Source organism: Heptranchias perlo, chromosome 29, assembly GCF_035084215.1.
Source record: "Heptranchias perlo isolate sHepPer1 chromosome 29, sHepPer1.hap1, whole genome shotgun sequence".
Classification (NCBI taxonomy): Eukaryota; Metazoa; Chordata; class Chondrichthyes; order Hexanchiformes; family Hexanchidae; genus Heptranchias; species Heptranchias perlo.
The window spans coordinates 16,394,172-16,409,277 of record NC_090353.1 but is presented as its reverse complement, the minus strand read 5'-3'; the positions used below and the strand labels follow the sequence as shown (position 1 = coordinate 16,409,277).

Genomic DNA, 15,106 nt, shown 5'->3' with positions numbered 1-15,106 from the left:
GTGAAACTCCTTCCCTTCCTTCTACAATCAACAGGCTTTTGAAACCCAAGCTTGTCCCATAACCATTAGCTCCTTTTCAACCTTTGAGGTGCCCGAACTGTGGGCCGTGCACCATCACCTTGATTCATTAAGTTAAAAAAAAATGAGCAGGAATTCTTAGTTTTATTTAGCATCTTGGAGACTAACACTTGGCATTGGGGTTGTATTGTCGTAGGAGCCAAACAAACATCAAAGAGTAGTATAAAACGGCCGAAATTGGTGTTAAATTTCCTCCCATCTAGGACATGTGGTTTGGCATCAGTAGCTGTGCTAAGGTCACAGTATAAATGCTGCCAGTGTGCCACCGACCTGAAAAAAAACATTAATGTATAGTATATGCATGACCCTGTGGCATTTGAAGATGTGGTTTGGTTTTCCCCTCCGTTTATTAGATGTCCTAATGAGCGTAGTCAGATGTGTGTTTGGGATTCACAGCTGCAGACATCCCCCTGCCATGTCACGAGTGATTGGACAGTATAAAAGTGGTTGTCTGCTTGCACTGCACTGACATTGGTATCAGTGTAATTCCAGTGAATGCACCACAATTCTATGGGTTTGTCTGACCATTGTAGTCGCCGAGATTAGATTTTTGCATTTTCTGTATTTGTTGAATCACATTTTTCTTGTTGCTGTGTACTAATAAAACATGTTTTCTACAATTATAGCATTATTTTCCTTTTGGGAAGCTAAAATTGTTTCGAAGTTAGGCCGGGGATCCCCAGGAGTGTGTCTGTATTTGCAAAGGGTCTCCCAGGGTGTGTGTCAACACTTGCGCGTCCTCTCCCAGGGTGTGTGTCAACACTTGCGCGTCCTCTCCCAGGGTGTGTGTCAACACTTGCGCGTCCTCTCCCAGGGTGTGTGTCAACACTTGCGCGTCCTCTCCCAGGGTGTGTGTCAACACTTGCGCGTCCTCTCCCAGGGTGTGTGTCAACACTTGCGCGTCCTCTCCCAGGGTGTGTGTCAACACTTGCGCGTCCTCTCCCAGGGTGTGTGTCAACACTTGCGCGTCCTCTCCCAGGGTGTGTGTCAACACTTGCGCGTCCTCTCCCAGGGTGTGTGTCAACACTTGCGCGTCCTCTCCCAGGGTGTGTGTCAACACTTGCGCGTCCTCTCCCAGGGTGTGTGTCAACACTTGCGCGTCCTCTCCCAGGGTGTGTGTCAACACTTGCGCGTCCTCTCCCAGGGTGTGTGTCAACACTTGCGCGTCCTCTCCCAGGGTGTGTGTCAACACTTGCGCGTCCTCTCCCAGGGTGTGTGTCAACACTTGCGCGTCCTCTCCCAGGGTGTGTGTCAACCATAGTAGGTACAGCGCAGGAGGAGGCCATTTAACCCATCGTGCCTGTGCTGGCGCTTTGAAAGAGCTATTCAATTAGTCCCATTCCCCTGCTCTTTTCCGATAGCCCTGTAAATTTTTTCCCTTCTAGTGTTTAACACTTGCGGGATGTCTCCCAGGGGTGGGTGTGAACACTTGCGGGGTGTCCCACGTCAAATAGTTTAAAATTCTCCAGTCAGTAGATTTTGCACAAGCCATTTTCTTCGATTGGTTTTTTTGGATGTGAGCTTTAAGACTTGTGTTTGGAACATAGATTTGAATCCAGCCTAGACTGATGGTAATGATATTACACTCATGGGAATTGCACTCCGTGGCATAGAAAATCGACATGGCCACAGTGACCGTTTGAAACTTGAATTTTTAGCTCCAAATTCATCTGGAAGAGATGATCTGAAACTGTGTGGTTTTCAACAACCTTGAATGCTACAGGCAATATAGAAATTGCGTGGTAATTACATCAAGAACTGTTTACGGTTCGTACCAGGCTAATCCATATTGAGGTGAAATTGTCATAAGCCGCTGAGTGGTGGACAAAGCACAAAACTTGATCATATCCGTGGCAGATTTTCTGATGTCAGCGATAGTTCCAGAACATTGCTCCAAAATCAACATTGACAGTTGGACCAGGGGCAGCAAATGGCCAACTTTCAGATTGAAATCAAGAAGTGTTTCTTCGCATTGAGTGATCAGCTCATTGAATGGATGTCCTTAGTGGAAGCAAAACCATGAACCCATTTAAGAAACCGTTGGATACAGTGATGGGTTAAGAACTGAAGGGGCTTTCTGAATGGTTGAGTTCGGATGTGTTGAATGATCATCCACATCTGTATCTATCTTGTCATCTAAGATTGCTCTCTCTGAGCTGGAGAGGGAGTAGAAAAATCAGTTTGTTCTTGTGCATTAGCGACCATTTTGAAAGCAGCTTTAGGCAAGTTCTGGGGACAAGTTGGGCAACAGCATGTAGAGGCGGAGAATGAAGGGAGACCTAACTAATATGGTGGTTGAAGGTTAGCTAAAGGCACTGATCAGTCCAAATTTATTTACCTTTGATTTTTAATAAAACTAATAAAATTTTAAAAATAGATTATAAAAAAAATTGCTCTGCAACAGGTACAGTGCAAGCCTAGTGCAAGCAAAATACTCAGGAATGACTGCTCCTCTGTTCTTGAGATGTGTGCAACATTGGCAAGTCAGCATTTATTGGCCATTCCTATTTGCCCTGAGGGCATTGAGTCAATCATATAGTGACTGGAATCATGTATAGCCCAGATTGGGTAGGGGTGGCAGGTTCTCCTCCCTAAAGGACACTAGCGAACCAGTTGGGTTTTTATGGCAATCGGCAACTTGGTCATTCTTCCTAGTACTACTCCACAAATTACCAGATTGTTGAATTAGATTTCACAATTTGACATGGTGGGATTTGAACTCTCAACCTTTGGTTTGTTAGTCCACTATCATAACCAGTAGGACACTACCAATGTAAATTTTTTACAGGTTGCTGTGAACTTGGAGCTGAAGGGCTGGCAACAGAAAATGAAGCAGATTCTCTGAGTCACTGATGTGCTTTATTCAGTTAACCTCTGCCAGAAACATATGAAGACAGTCTTGCAAAAAATGCCATTCAGAATCCATCAGCTGCTAATCTTCTTTCAATTATGCATGACAGTAAAACTAATTAAGTCAAAGCATGTTGATCCCTGAAAGCCTATAATACTCACTCACACAAGACCCATTATGAAAGGACACTTTTGAAAGTGCAGGAAGATTGAAATGGAGCAGTCATCATTTTCCCTGTGTGCAGTGTGGTGGTTCAGGAGAATTCCTTGCATAGCATTTACAGTGAAGGGTGAAGTTGGCGAACCAAATCACCATCTACTACTCAGCTCAGTCCTTCCTATGACCTCAAAATTGTCCAACTCTTTACCCCCCTCGGTCTTTCCTTCCTTCTACTCTATAGGCTTTCAAAACAGAAGCTAGGTATCACCTGATCAATACTCCTGATTTACCTCATCTTCTCTCCTGCTCTTTTCAACCTTGATGCTGTCATACAGTGGACTTTGACCTTTCACCCAGAAATCTTACAATGCAGTTTGTATGAAGCGACATGTCTGCTATTTTAATGGATGCGGACAGCCATTAAAATAGGCTAATGAAGAAATTTCTTTTCACCTAGAGGGTGGTGGGGGTCTGGAACTCACTGCCTGAGAGGGTGGTACAGGCAGAAACCCTCAACTCATTTTAAAAAAAAACACCTGGATGTGCACCTGAAGAGCCACTGACCAAATGCGGGAAAGTGGGATTAGGCTGGATGGCTCGTTTCTCAGCCGGCACGGACGTGATGGGCCGAATGGCCTCCTTCTGTGCTGTAAATTTTCTGTGACTCTATGGTTCTGTTAAAACGGAGAGCTGAGTAATTTCATACAAATGGGTTGTGCTTGTACAGTAATATTGCATAGTATAATTTCACACGGGTTTGTACAGTAATGCAGTATCAATTCATACAATTCATTTGTACAGTATTGCACAATGTAATTTCATACAAGGGTTTATATAATATCGTGTAATTTCACACACAGGTTGTAAAAGACTGTGTAATATCGCATAGTGTACATCGTAAGCTTTTTTTAAAATTTGATTTTTGAAATCCTTCTTCAATGCTCGCTGGGCTAAATAGTCACTTTCTTGGTGCAAATGAGATGAACTTAATAGAACAGTGCAGTCTGTTCTTTTTTAGCGCATCGGATTTGGATCTTGATCGGAATTCCCGACTCAGTCAGTTCCTGATGTTAAATGAGCAGTCAGGAGAGGTTCGGAGAGTTAAACAATCGGGGGTGGGACCAGCCACAATCTAGTAGTCCCCAAACTCTCTGCTTTACTTAATAGTCTTAATTTCGAAACTGTTCCCTACCCAGGTATAGGGTGAACTCATTGAAAAATACATAAAAGGGGCAAGAAAGGGAAGGAACAGAACATCTGAGATGTTTTGTGTCAAATGTTCATATTGACAGCAAATTTTGTTGTCTGGAAGAAATTTCTATGGGGTAGAGGTCATGGCGGTCAATTTCAAGTAATCCTTCAAAATGAGAATAGCCAGTCTGATTGAGATCCATCAAGAGTGTCTTAAACTGATACTGACTTGTTAGAAATGTGAATTTAGTCCACTAATAGGGATAGCATATCAGAGAATGTCTAGTACTGACCTGAAATTTATAATAGGCACAAAGGCAAAATTAGTGCTGTTATTTCAGTTAGCTCATTTTTAGAAAGGACTTTGTTTTTTTAGCATCTACTGAAGAGAGACTGGATTCTAGAGATCACGTTTATATAGATTTGTTTTTTGAAAATACATTCTATATGTTAATGTTATGTTTATTAAGGTGAGGTATGCTCCTGAGGGGGAATGGAACACTTGCATATTTCAGGCACCCGGTGTCATCATCAAACACTTAGGGTCAAGCACTGCAGAGCACTGCTCCCCCTACACAGCCCTATCAAGCACTGCCAGGTTCACACTGCATGGGTTAGATACAGAGTAAAACTCCCACACCCATGCCTCTGAATGAGATTACCTTTGTGAATAAAAAGGGGATTTTGGTCAACACCATTTGCTGCTGTAATAAGAGCTGCTTGAGATGTGCATTCAGGTTTATGGACTATAGAAACCCTCCAGCTGTATAAACTGTCCTCTCTCTTTTACTAACAAAACAATTTGGTTACGATTTTATTTTGAGATTTGATATTCTCACAAATTAAGCATGGATTTTATTATGAAAAAAATCAGATCCCAAGTGATTCTGTCTGTTAAAGTATTACTGTTCCAAACTTTTAATTTAGTAAAAACAAACCTGGCTCGTGCAACTAAAGCAACTGGAAAAAATTGCATCTTCTGCTTAGTCTGCAATTTTCAGTTTCAAATCTTCTTGTATTTTCTGTGTCCTCATTGTACCATGCATTTACTGTGGAAATTGAAACTAACATTTATAAAAATGTAATTTGAAATCTTGCCTCGTTTTGTCAAAAGTTAGGTTGAAACATCCGTTTAGTATATATTGTTTTACAGGACATATCCTGCTCTTCAGATAGATCATTCCAGCCAGCAGCAAAATTGTGGTGCACAGTAAAAATCTCAACCTATTTTTCCTTAAAAAATTTGAACCATAATTTATAGCGTAGAGTTGGAATCAGAAAGGTTTAATTTGTGTGCCAATAATTTTTGTTGTCAAATCAAATTAATATCACATCATCAAATTCATGTATTCTATCTATAACTTTATACATCAAATAGTTTCTAAATATATTTTTCCAAAGGCTCCCATCAGCTTGCTACAGGTCTCGATTGATAACGTGATTAGGATTCTGTCCTGAAGAAGCATGTCTGCGTGCATTGCCAACATATGCCGGTAGTCTTCAGTAACTGGTACAAATGATCTTTGTGGTCAGCGAGGCTTGAAATTTAATAAATTCAGTATCTGAGTCTGTGTTAAATTAGATTTGTTATTTGTCCTCTTGGTGTTTAATCTTTTAAATATGATCTGCTAAAATGCAATTACACAACTCAAAAGTTTTATTTCATACTAATTTTTTTTTTTGAAGAGGTCCCAGTGATTTGCTGACGTGATGCCGAAAATGATCATTTGTTAATAGCATTTGATTTTCCCGCGAGTTGTTAGTGCAGCCATCTTTTAACCAGTCTAAAGCTGCACAGACAGGGTTCCCAAAATAAAAAAAATCCTCTGCAAATGCACGGACCTTGTCCAATCGTGTACGCAGAAATACCAAATAATGACAATAAGTGTAGAGTGGTGTTTTTTAAAACACACATCTTTTATCCTCCCTGGTTTCCAAATATCAAAATTACCAGGTGGTTCTCTTACAATGGCCTGTCTGGTTTTAAACCACACACCCACCCATGCATTTTGTGTTTGGTTTACCTTGCCATTTGCCTCATCTCTCTTGGCTCATAATCTGACTTTCTTTGTGTTCTCAATGCTTTTCTACCACTTCAACATTCTCCCCCCCCCCCCCCCCCCCCCACTTCCTGTGTCTCCTTTTCTCCAAATCTAAGTCTTGCTTTCATTCTCAGTTTTATAAAGTGCGTTTTGTAGCTGTTCAAATGTCACTGCTTTATGTTGGTCTCTGTTTTCTATGTATTTCTTTTATTCTAATATTCCTCCTGTTTCTCATCCTGACATGCTCCTGTCCTTGGTGCTCTCTGCTGATCAGCTGTGTGATTGTTGTTGGTTAAACTCCAGCAGTACCCCCGCCCCACCCCACCCCACCCAAATACATTTGGGTATCCCCAAACCTTGGCTCTGGTGGCCTGCGTGTAAGCTCTCTGGGGTTTGGTAAATGGGTGTGTCCCTGTGAGTAGAATGTGTGCACTCTCCATAGGGCAAACAGAAATTCTACCTATGTGGATTTCTTTAAGGCTTGTTTAGAAGAACCTTAAATGGGGAAATAAGTTTCCAGGCTTGTCTCACACCCAGCTGTCCAGACAAAAGTCTTTAGTACTTGACTTGGAGGTGTAATGAGAGGGTAGTATTCACCTGTGCACTTAGTCACATTTTTACCTTTTAATTTCTTAAATATAATTTCTTAAGTTCATCAACCAGTTCATTTAATCTTGGTCTATGCTGCATTAATTAATCCCAACCAGGCTAGCTGTAGAGGTGCTATAATTGTTTTCCTGGGCTGAGGAGGGAGCTATTTAATATTTAGTAACTTGAATTGTAGTTTGACAGCCTGGAGTTGTTGGGCTGTTTGTGAATTATGGGTGTTGTACTGTATTTGTATATTTGCTAGTATTACCCTATTTCTTATCTAGACACTGCCCCTGTGCTTAATACACATGTAATATCAATGAGTGGTTGATGGATGAAGTTAGAATTTCACAATTGAAGTGCTTACCCTTTAGCCTATTTAAAATTTATACAATAATACAGCACAGAAGGAGGCCATTCGGCTCATCCTGCATGTGCTGGCTCTTTGAAAGAGCTACCCAATTAGTCCCATTCCCCTGTTCTTTCCCATAGTCCTGCAAATTTTTCCCCTTCAAGTGTTTATCCAGTTCCCCTTTGAAAGTTATTATTGAATCTGCTTCCACCACCATTTCAGGCAGTGTGTTCCAGATCTTAACAGTTTGCTGCATAAAAACATTTCTCCTCAATTACCTTAAATCTGTGTCCTCTGCTTACCAACCCTTCTGCCACTGAAAACAGTTTCTCCTTATTTACTCTATCAAAACCCTCATGATTTTGAACACCTCTGTTAAATCTCCCCATAACCATCTCTGCTCTAAGAGCAATCCCAGCTTCTCTAGACTCTCCATATAACTAAAGTCTCGCATCCTTGGTACTCTTCTAGTAAATCTCCCCTGCACTCGCTGTAAGGCCTTGACATCCTTCCTAAAGTGTGGTGCCCAGAATTGGCCACAGTACTCCAGCTGGGGCCTCACCAGTGATTTATAAAGGTTTAGCGTGACTTCCTTGCTTTTGTGTACTCTGTTTATAAAGCTAAGGATTCCATATGCTTTTTTAACAGCCTTCTCAACTTGTCCTGCCACCTTCAAAGATTTGTGTACGTGTACCCCCAGGTCTCTCTGTTCTTGCACCCCCTTTCAAATGGTACCATTTAGTTTATATTGCCTCTCCTCATTTTTCCTACCAAAATGCATCACTTCACACTTCTCTGTGTTAAATTGCACCCGTTATGTGCCTGGTTATTGTTTTAAATGTTTGTTCACTAAAGTGAGATGAGCTCCACGGTGACACTGATGTCTAGATTGCCTTTCTCTCTGTACAATCGTACCTCCTGTCATCTGAGCTAAGACAGCTAGGGGGGACAGCACACAGCAAAAGGGCTGTGAATGTGAAGAAATATAAAATTAAGGATCCAAGTCCAACTGCAGCATCTCTACCTCCACCATGACTGAGGCCAGCTTACTCAGCATAGACTGGAGATTAAACTTGGGATCTTCCTGACTTTTGTGGCTGTCTACCATTCAAACATTTTAATGATTTTTAAAAAATGCTCCCCATGAGATACGGCTTTATTTTTTGTTTTTTAAAGGTAAAAGAGCGTGAAGGAAAAATGTAATTAGTAATTTAAATACATGGAAGCTAAATCACACACTGGGCTGATGAACTGCATTTTATATTTAAGGAATGAACATGAATTATTTAATCCAGAGATCAGTCGCACAGTACACCGGCAGCAGGATGTAAATACAGTGTGACAATTTTACATAAGTAGTTTCCAATATAAATGGTAGATGTAGGAATTTATAATGGAAATATAAAAATAAGGACAGAATGGACTATTTTAAAATGGGACCTGAATTCCATCTGTGTGGCCAGGTCCATTTATTACCTGACCTCTAACCCCACTTCACCTGAAGACTGTAATTAGTCTTGGCTCCGTGTGTGCAGCACCACAATTATTGCCTAGTGTACGTATATATTGCATGTCTCATGGCTGCCTGTCTCTCTTCAAACATCACTCTTCAAAAGAATTCTAAAACTCCCTTTCTTTATCTCTTTTTATTTAATTCTGAATAAATTTGCAGGCTTCTGCCAAAATGTAAGTTATTCCAGACTGGTTTCTTCTGACCCGAAGCCAGAGATTTACAGGCAACTTCAATTTGCAAACTTCTCAAGAGCAATTAGATGCTAATTGACCTTGGGCTTTTGTTTATTATTTACAACAATAAGGCATTGTGGCCTTAAAGGGACAGGCAAGATTAATCACAGATCCACCTTAGCAGCAGACTAATATATTGGGCATTATATGGTATAACACGCCTGTCATTATAAAACAGTCCAGCACGTGAGTGCAAAAGACAAGGCTGAAACGATAAAACCATCTTCAGCCAGAAGGGCCAAGTGGATGATCCATCTCTGCCTCCTCCTGATATCCCCACCATCACAGAAGCCAGTCTTCAGCCAATTCGATTCACTCCACGTGATATCAAGAAACGGCTGAGTGCACTGGATACAGCAAAGGCTATGGGCCCTGACGACAACCCAGCTGTAATGCTGAAGACTTGTGCTCCAGAACTAGCTGCGCCTCTAGCCAAACTGTTCTAGTATAGCCACAACACTGGCATCTACCTGACAATGTGGAAAATTGCCCAGGTATGTCCTGTCCACAAAAAGCAGGACAAATCCAATCCGGCCAATTACCGTCCCATCAGTCTACTCTCAATCATCAGCAAAGTGATGGAAGGTGTCGTCGATAGTGCTATCAAGTGGCACTTACTCACCAATAACCTGCTCACCAATGCTCAGTTTGGGTTCCACCAGGACCACTCGGCTCCAGACCTCATTACAGCCTTGGTCCAAACATGGACAAAAGAGCTGAATTCCAGAGGTGAGGTGAGAGTGACTGCCCTTGATATCAAGGCAGCATTTGACAGAGTGTGGCACCAAGGTGCCCAAGTAAAATTGAAGTCAGTGGGAATCGGGGAAAACTCTCCAGTGGCTGGAGTCATACCTAGCACAAAGGAAGATGGTAGTGGTTGTTGGAGGCCAATCATCGCAGCCCCAGGGCATTGCTGCAGGAGTGCCTCAGGGCAGTGTCCTAGGCCCAACCATCTTCAGCTGCTTCATCAATGACCTTCCCTCCATCATAAGGTCAGAAATGGGGATGTTCGCTGATGATTGCACAGTGTTCAGTCCCATTCGCAACCCCTCACATAATGAAGCAGTCCATGCCCGCATGCAGCAAGACCTGGACAACATCCAGGCTTGGGCTCATAAGTGGCAAGTAATATTCGCGCCAGATAAGTACCAGGCAATGACCATCTCCAACAAGAGAGAGTCTAACCACCTCCCCTTGACATTCAACGGCATTAACATCGCTGAATCCCCCACCATCAACATCCTGGGGGTCACCATTGACCAGAAACTTAACTGGACCAGCCATATAAATACTGTGGCTACAAGAGCAGGTCAGAGGCTGGGAATTCTGCGGCGAGTGACTCACCTCCTGACTCCCCAAAGCCTTTCCACCATTAGGGTTAGGGTTAGGATGGAATACTCTCCACTTGCTTGGATGAGTGCAGCTCCAACAACACTCAAGAAGCTCAACACCATCCAAGATAAAGCAGCCCGCTTGATTGGCACCCCATCCACCACCCTAAACATTCACTCCCTTCACCACCGACGCATCGTGGCTGCAGTGTGTACCATCCACAGGATGCACTGCAGCAACTCCCAAACCCACGACCTCTACCACTTAGAAGGACAAGAGTAGCAGACACATGGGAACAACACCACCTGCACGTTCCCCTCCAAGTCACACACCTTCCCGACTTGGAAATATATCGCCGTTCCTTCATCGTCGCTGGGTCAAAATCCTGGAACTCCCTTCCTAACAGCACTGTGGGAGAACAGTCACCACACGGATTGCAGCGGTTCAAGAAGGCGGCTCACCACCACCACCTTCTCAAGGGCAATTAGGGATGGGCAATAAATGCTGGCTTTGCCAGCGACGCTCACATCCCATGAACGAATAAAAAAAAACAACATTGGTGACCTCAATTATTTTTGAACCAGTCCCAAATGTGATAAATAAATCAAGGTAGTGGCACAACATCCATTGTGTTGTGTAATTCTTGTATTTAATAATATTAGCATTATATTCAGAAAAATTAAAAGACTACATAAAATCTTTCACCAATCTTTTGCCTTTGTTCCCAATTTTCTTTTCTTTTTCCACCCCTCTTTCCCCCCCCCCCCCCCACCACCACGCACTATCTTTTGTGTCTCACTGTCGCAATTTATTCTTATTGGGGGAAGTTTATCGGGAAGCATTTTGCATGGTTGTGAATTCCAACGACACTTTGATCCCATAACTTGATCTGTAAGTTAGTTCCCGTAGCCTTCAGCTGTGTCCTCATCTAATCAGGAAAATTTTCAAATTAATATGAGTATTTTTGTTTTTATTTCCATTTTTCATACATTATTTTTAATTAAAATTAGGCAAGCGTTGGTGAGGAGTGAAAGTGAGAGCACTAATAGGAGATTTATATGTGCTGCTTTCTATGATCTGTAGATTGTGTTATTCAACATGTCTCCTGTTTGCAAGCTTTCTGAATATAGATGTTCAGCTTTAGTGATCTTCTGTCACACCCAGATACAGCTGAATATTGTGACATCAATCACCAAATTATACCGAGGTACTCACTACATCTGATTCTGATACATTTTATAATTGGGTAGGTTTTGATGCAGCAATCATGTAAATATATAGTTTCACTGAAAGTAAGAGAATTAAAACTTGTGAAATTGTTCCTCATTAAAACCAGTGTCTTGTTTGGGGTGGTCTTTTCTTTTCAAATGCCATGAAACATCGCCTGGCTGACTGGGTAGGTGGGTTACCTGTGTGTGCAGTTATGTAACGGGCTGAAGTACAAAATCGGGTGGATGGAGCATAGGGGTTGAGCAGAGGGTGCAGTAGAGGCGTGAGTTCTGAGGTTTGCTTTGCTGCTGAGTAAAATTAATGAATCATGAGTGAAATCTTATCAAAATACAGCAATATATGGGAAAATTGTGTTTTTAAGATAGGGTCTTTTGGTGTCTGGTTCAAATTTTATAGATGTTTAGACAGTCCACTTAAAAACGTGGATAGATGGCATCTCTAATAGTAGTTGACAGCGAAGACTGGCTAAAGACGTCACGTCCTTCGACTTTTGCTTCTTCCTCATGGGTGGTGTGGGAATGTTCCTCAAACCTTTGCTTGGCACCAGCCTGAGATTAGAAACTCTGTGGGAAATCACAAACGTAGGCCCGTGCACTTGCAGCATTTTGATGTCCCAGCAGCTACAGCATTCGTATAATGACTCTAATGAGAAGAATATACTGAAGTATCACACAAGTGGCAGAAGAGGGCACTGAACAAGACACAAGAAATATTAAAGGGAACTGGAGGCACTTTTGGAGTTTTAAGGAAGATTTTGATTTGAGAGAGATAGTGGGGTGAAATGGTTTGGGAAGAGTGTTTCAAAAAGAAAGGCCATAGTGGCTGAAAGATCTGTCTCTGGTGCTAGAACAGAGGGACAAGCAGTAATCCAGTGTCAAAGGAGCAGAGAACCTAGGCTTGGAGAGAAAGCTGGAAAATGCTGCTAAGGTGAGATGGATTGAGACCCTGGAGTGGATTGAAAACCAGAAGCACACTGGGGAACAGGGAGCCAGTGGACCTTCACAAAGCACCAAGATGATGGGTGTACAGGACTTGGTGTGAGAGAGGATTTAGTGACACTATTCTGGACACTCACTGCCAATATCTCCCAGCTGTCCCTGGGATTATGTTCTTCATCGACTCTACTTCTGGAGTTGTAGCAGGAGATGAGCAGGGACTGAAAGCTGTGATGTTTGCTGTATCTGATATTGTTGTATCTGTAGCACTGTATGAGTTTATTCACTGGACAGATTGCTGTAACCGGATTTACACACAGTCGGAGCTAGCTGCAATCCACGGTTTATTCTTTAACATCCTACACCATGAATAATTGTATTTTCAATGTTAGAATTTTTATAAACAAATGATTAACTTATTTACTCCAAAATTACGTTTGCCCTCAGGAATGCTGAGGATATCAGTGCCATTCTAGCACATCCATTAATAAAGATATTTGGAGGTCACAGTAAATTAAAGGATTTTTGGGGATCTATAGATTGTACAAATTTGATCTTAGGACTTTTGTTAAAAGTAAAAGGAAATAAATGAAAATTGTGAAGAATAGTTTGGGTTGAAAGGTTTAGCAGCATTTTATTGCATGTACTGAATCATTACTGTTGAGCTCGAAGTAGTCATTTAATGCAATGTAAACTGCTGAATATGGGCCATCCTGCCAGGCTGCCAGGAGGAAGAGTGAGTTGGTATAACAGAGATCCAAACTTTGCAAAATTAAATTGTTTAGTTATCTGGCGAGTGCAGTAGGAGACAGGGAGCTAAAACTGCTGCCACAATAGGTCACTGACTTGCATTTGGAGACTGTTTCTTAAAGTAGGATTCTCAGGCTACAGGAGATAATACTTTGCTGCTACTTACATGTAATTAGTTTAAAGATTGCTCTGCCACCCAAAATATTAGCAGTCCACAAATCTATTTGGACAGTTCTAGGGCTAGTAACTTCTTTAACTTATTTATCCCTCAATTCCCCCCCCCCCCACCCCCCTCCTCCAGAAGGTGCTGACTCTTGCCTGGGTACAATTTCACAGGGTGCTGGTTACTCCCAGTCCAAGTGGTCGTTGTTTATGTATGAGCCTAAACAGTGAGTGATGGCAGGATACTTATAGGAAGCATCACATTGGACTCATCTTGTCCTTACCCAACACATGCACAGTTTCCAGTAGGAATTATGGAATATTTCCTACTTGAGAGTGGGACTGAGATTATGGATGGATAATCTGGATTTGCAGTTGTGAATGGGATAATGCAGGTCTGAGCTTGTGTGTTGGGTACTGGGTGTCTGAGGTTGTGAGTAGGGTAGTGCAAGTAGAAGATGGTGAATGGGATAGTTGGGTTTACACCTATTTCCCATGACTGCACAGGAAGTTGGTGCTCCAACATTTTTTAACATTGCTTGAATAATTTGCAACTGTTCCATTTTGCCTCGGTTGTTTATCATCACAGTCCAGCTTGTAGTGTGCAAGGCAAAATGGCAGTTGAAATGACCATGCTCTTTACTGTGAAACCACTCTGCAGCTTATGGAGAGTCTTCACCCATGTACTTTTAACAGAGTATGTTCTGCTGTGCTAAAAAATATAGGTAAGGACTGCCAACACTGAGGGTTTAACAGAAGAGCTGCAAAGGCAAATATATGATAGTCAGATAAAAAGGGTCTGTTAAATGCACAGGATGACATAATTAGATGAATCAAAAGATCAAAGTTGGATACATGGAAGGGATGAACTAAAGATGATTGGGGAGTGGATGGATGGAGATGGATGAAAAAAGATTAAAACAAAGGAGAATGAGTGTTTTATATTTTGCTCAGTGACTCTGTGCTTGATGCTGAGGTGGTGCTCATTCTGAGCAGTGTTTTATATTTGGGCTATAACTTTGAAGTCAGAAAGTTTAACCATTCACCACTGACTGGAGCTGGAGCAGCGATTGTGCTTTGTGACTGTTCATTTTTGATTTCTACAGCCTCCCTAGCTCCCTATCATGCCTCACTTACCTTCCCCCAAACTAGTAGGTGCCCACACTGATTATAGAAATGGCACTGAACTGCTGGGGTGACTAGGGCTGATAGTGCACTATCTTCAGTACTGTATTAGGATTTCAATAAATTGTAATGGTAAACATGTTAAATTTTTGTACTAGATCTTGTTTGAACTGAAAATATCTGCCAGAACAATTAGATTCTAGATTCTGCCCTTCAAACTTGGGCTCTGTGTGAAGGGAGCATTTTAAGCTAATGGTGAAGTCCTGGATGGTCCAGGTCTGTTGCTGATGGTGGTACTGGTGTGATGGGAGCCAAATTGGATGAATGAAGGTATCACGGACCAGTAAAGTGTTCTGCGCTTAAGTGTGATTTTTTTTTTTCCCTGTGGTGTATTACACTAAATAATCCTGGTGACAGCACTGATGTTGTGTGAGTAGGTCTGGCAGTTCCTCATAATTAGTGGGTGAGGGGTGGGAGCTGAGCGTACAGGCACACAAAAAAAGACAGAACGAGCAAGTGCAATATGTCGGCCAGCCTTTGGAATAATGAGACGTGGGGAAGA

At 42.0% G+C, this 15,106-nt stretch overlaps 1 protein-coding gene across 1 annotated transcript in view; it reads left to right on the top strand.

The window, feature by feature from the left end:
- Window positions 1-15,106, top strand: part of wdr18 (WD repeat domain 18) — a 137,765-nt gene that overhangs the window by 68,246 nt on the left and 54,413 nt on the right. The window lies entirely within an intron of this gene.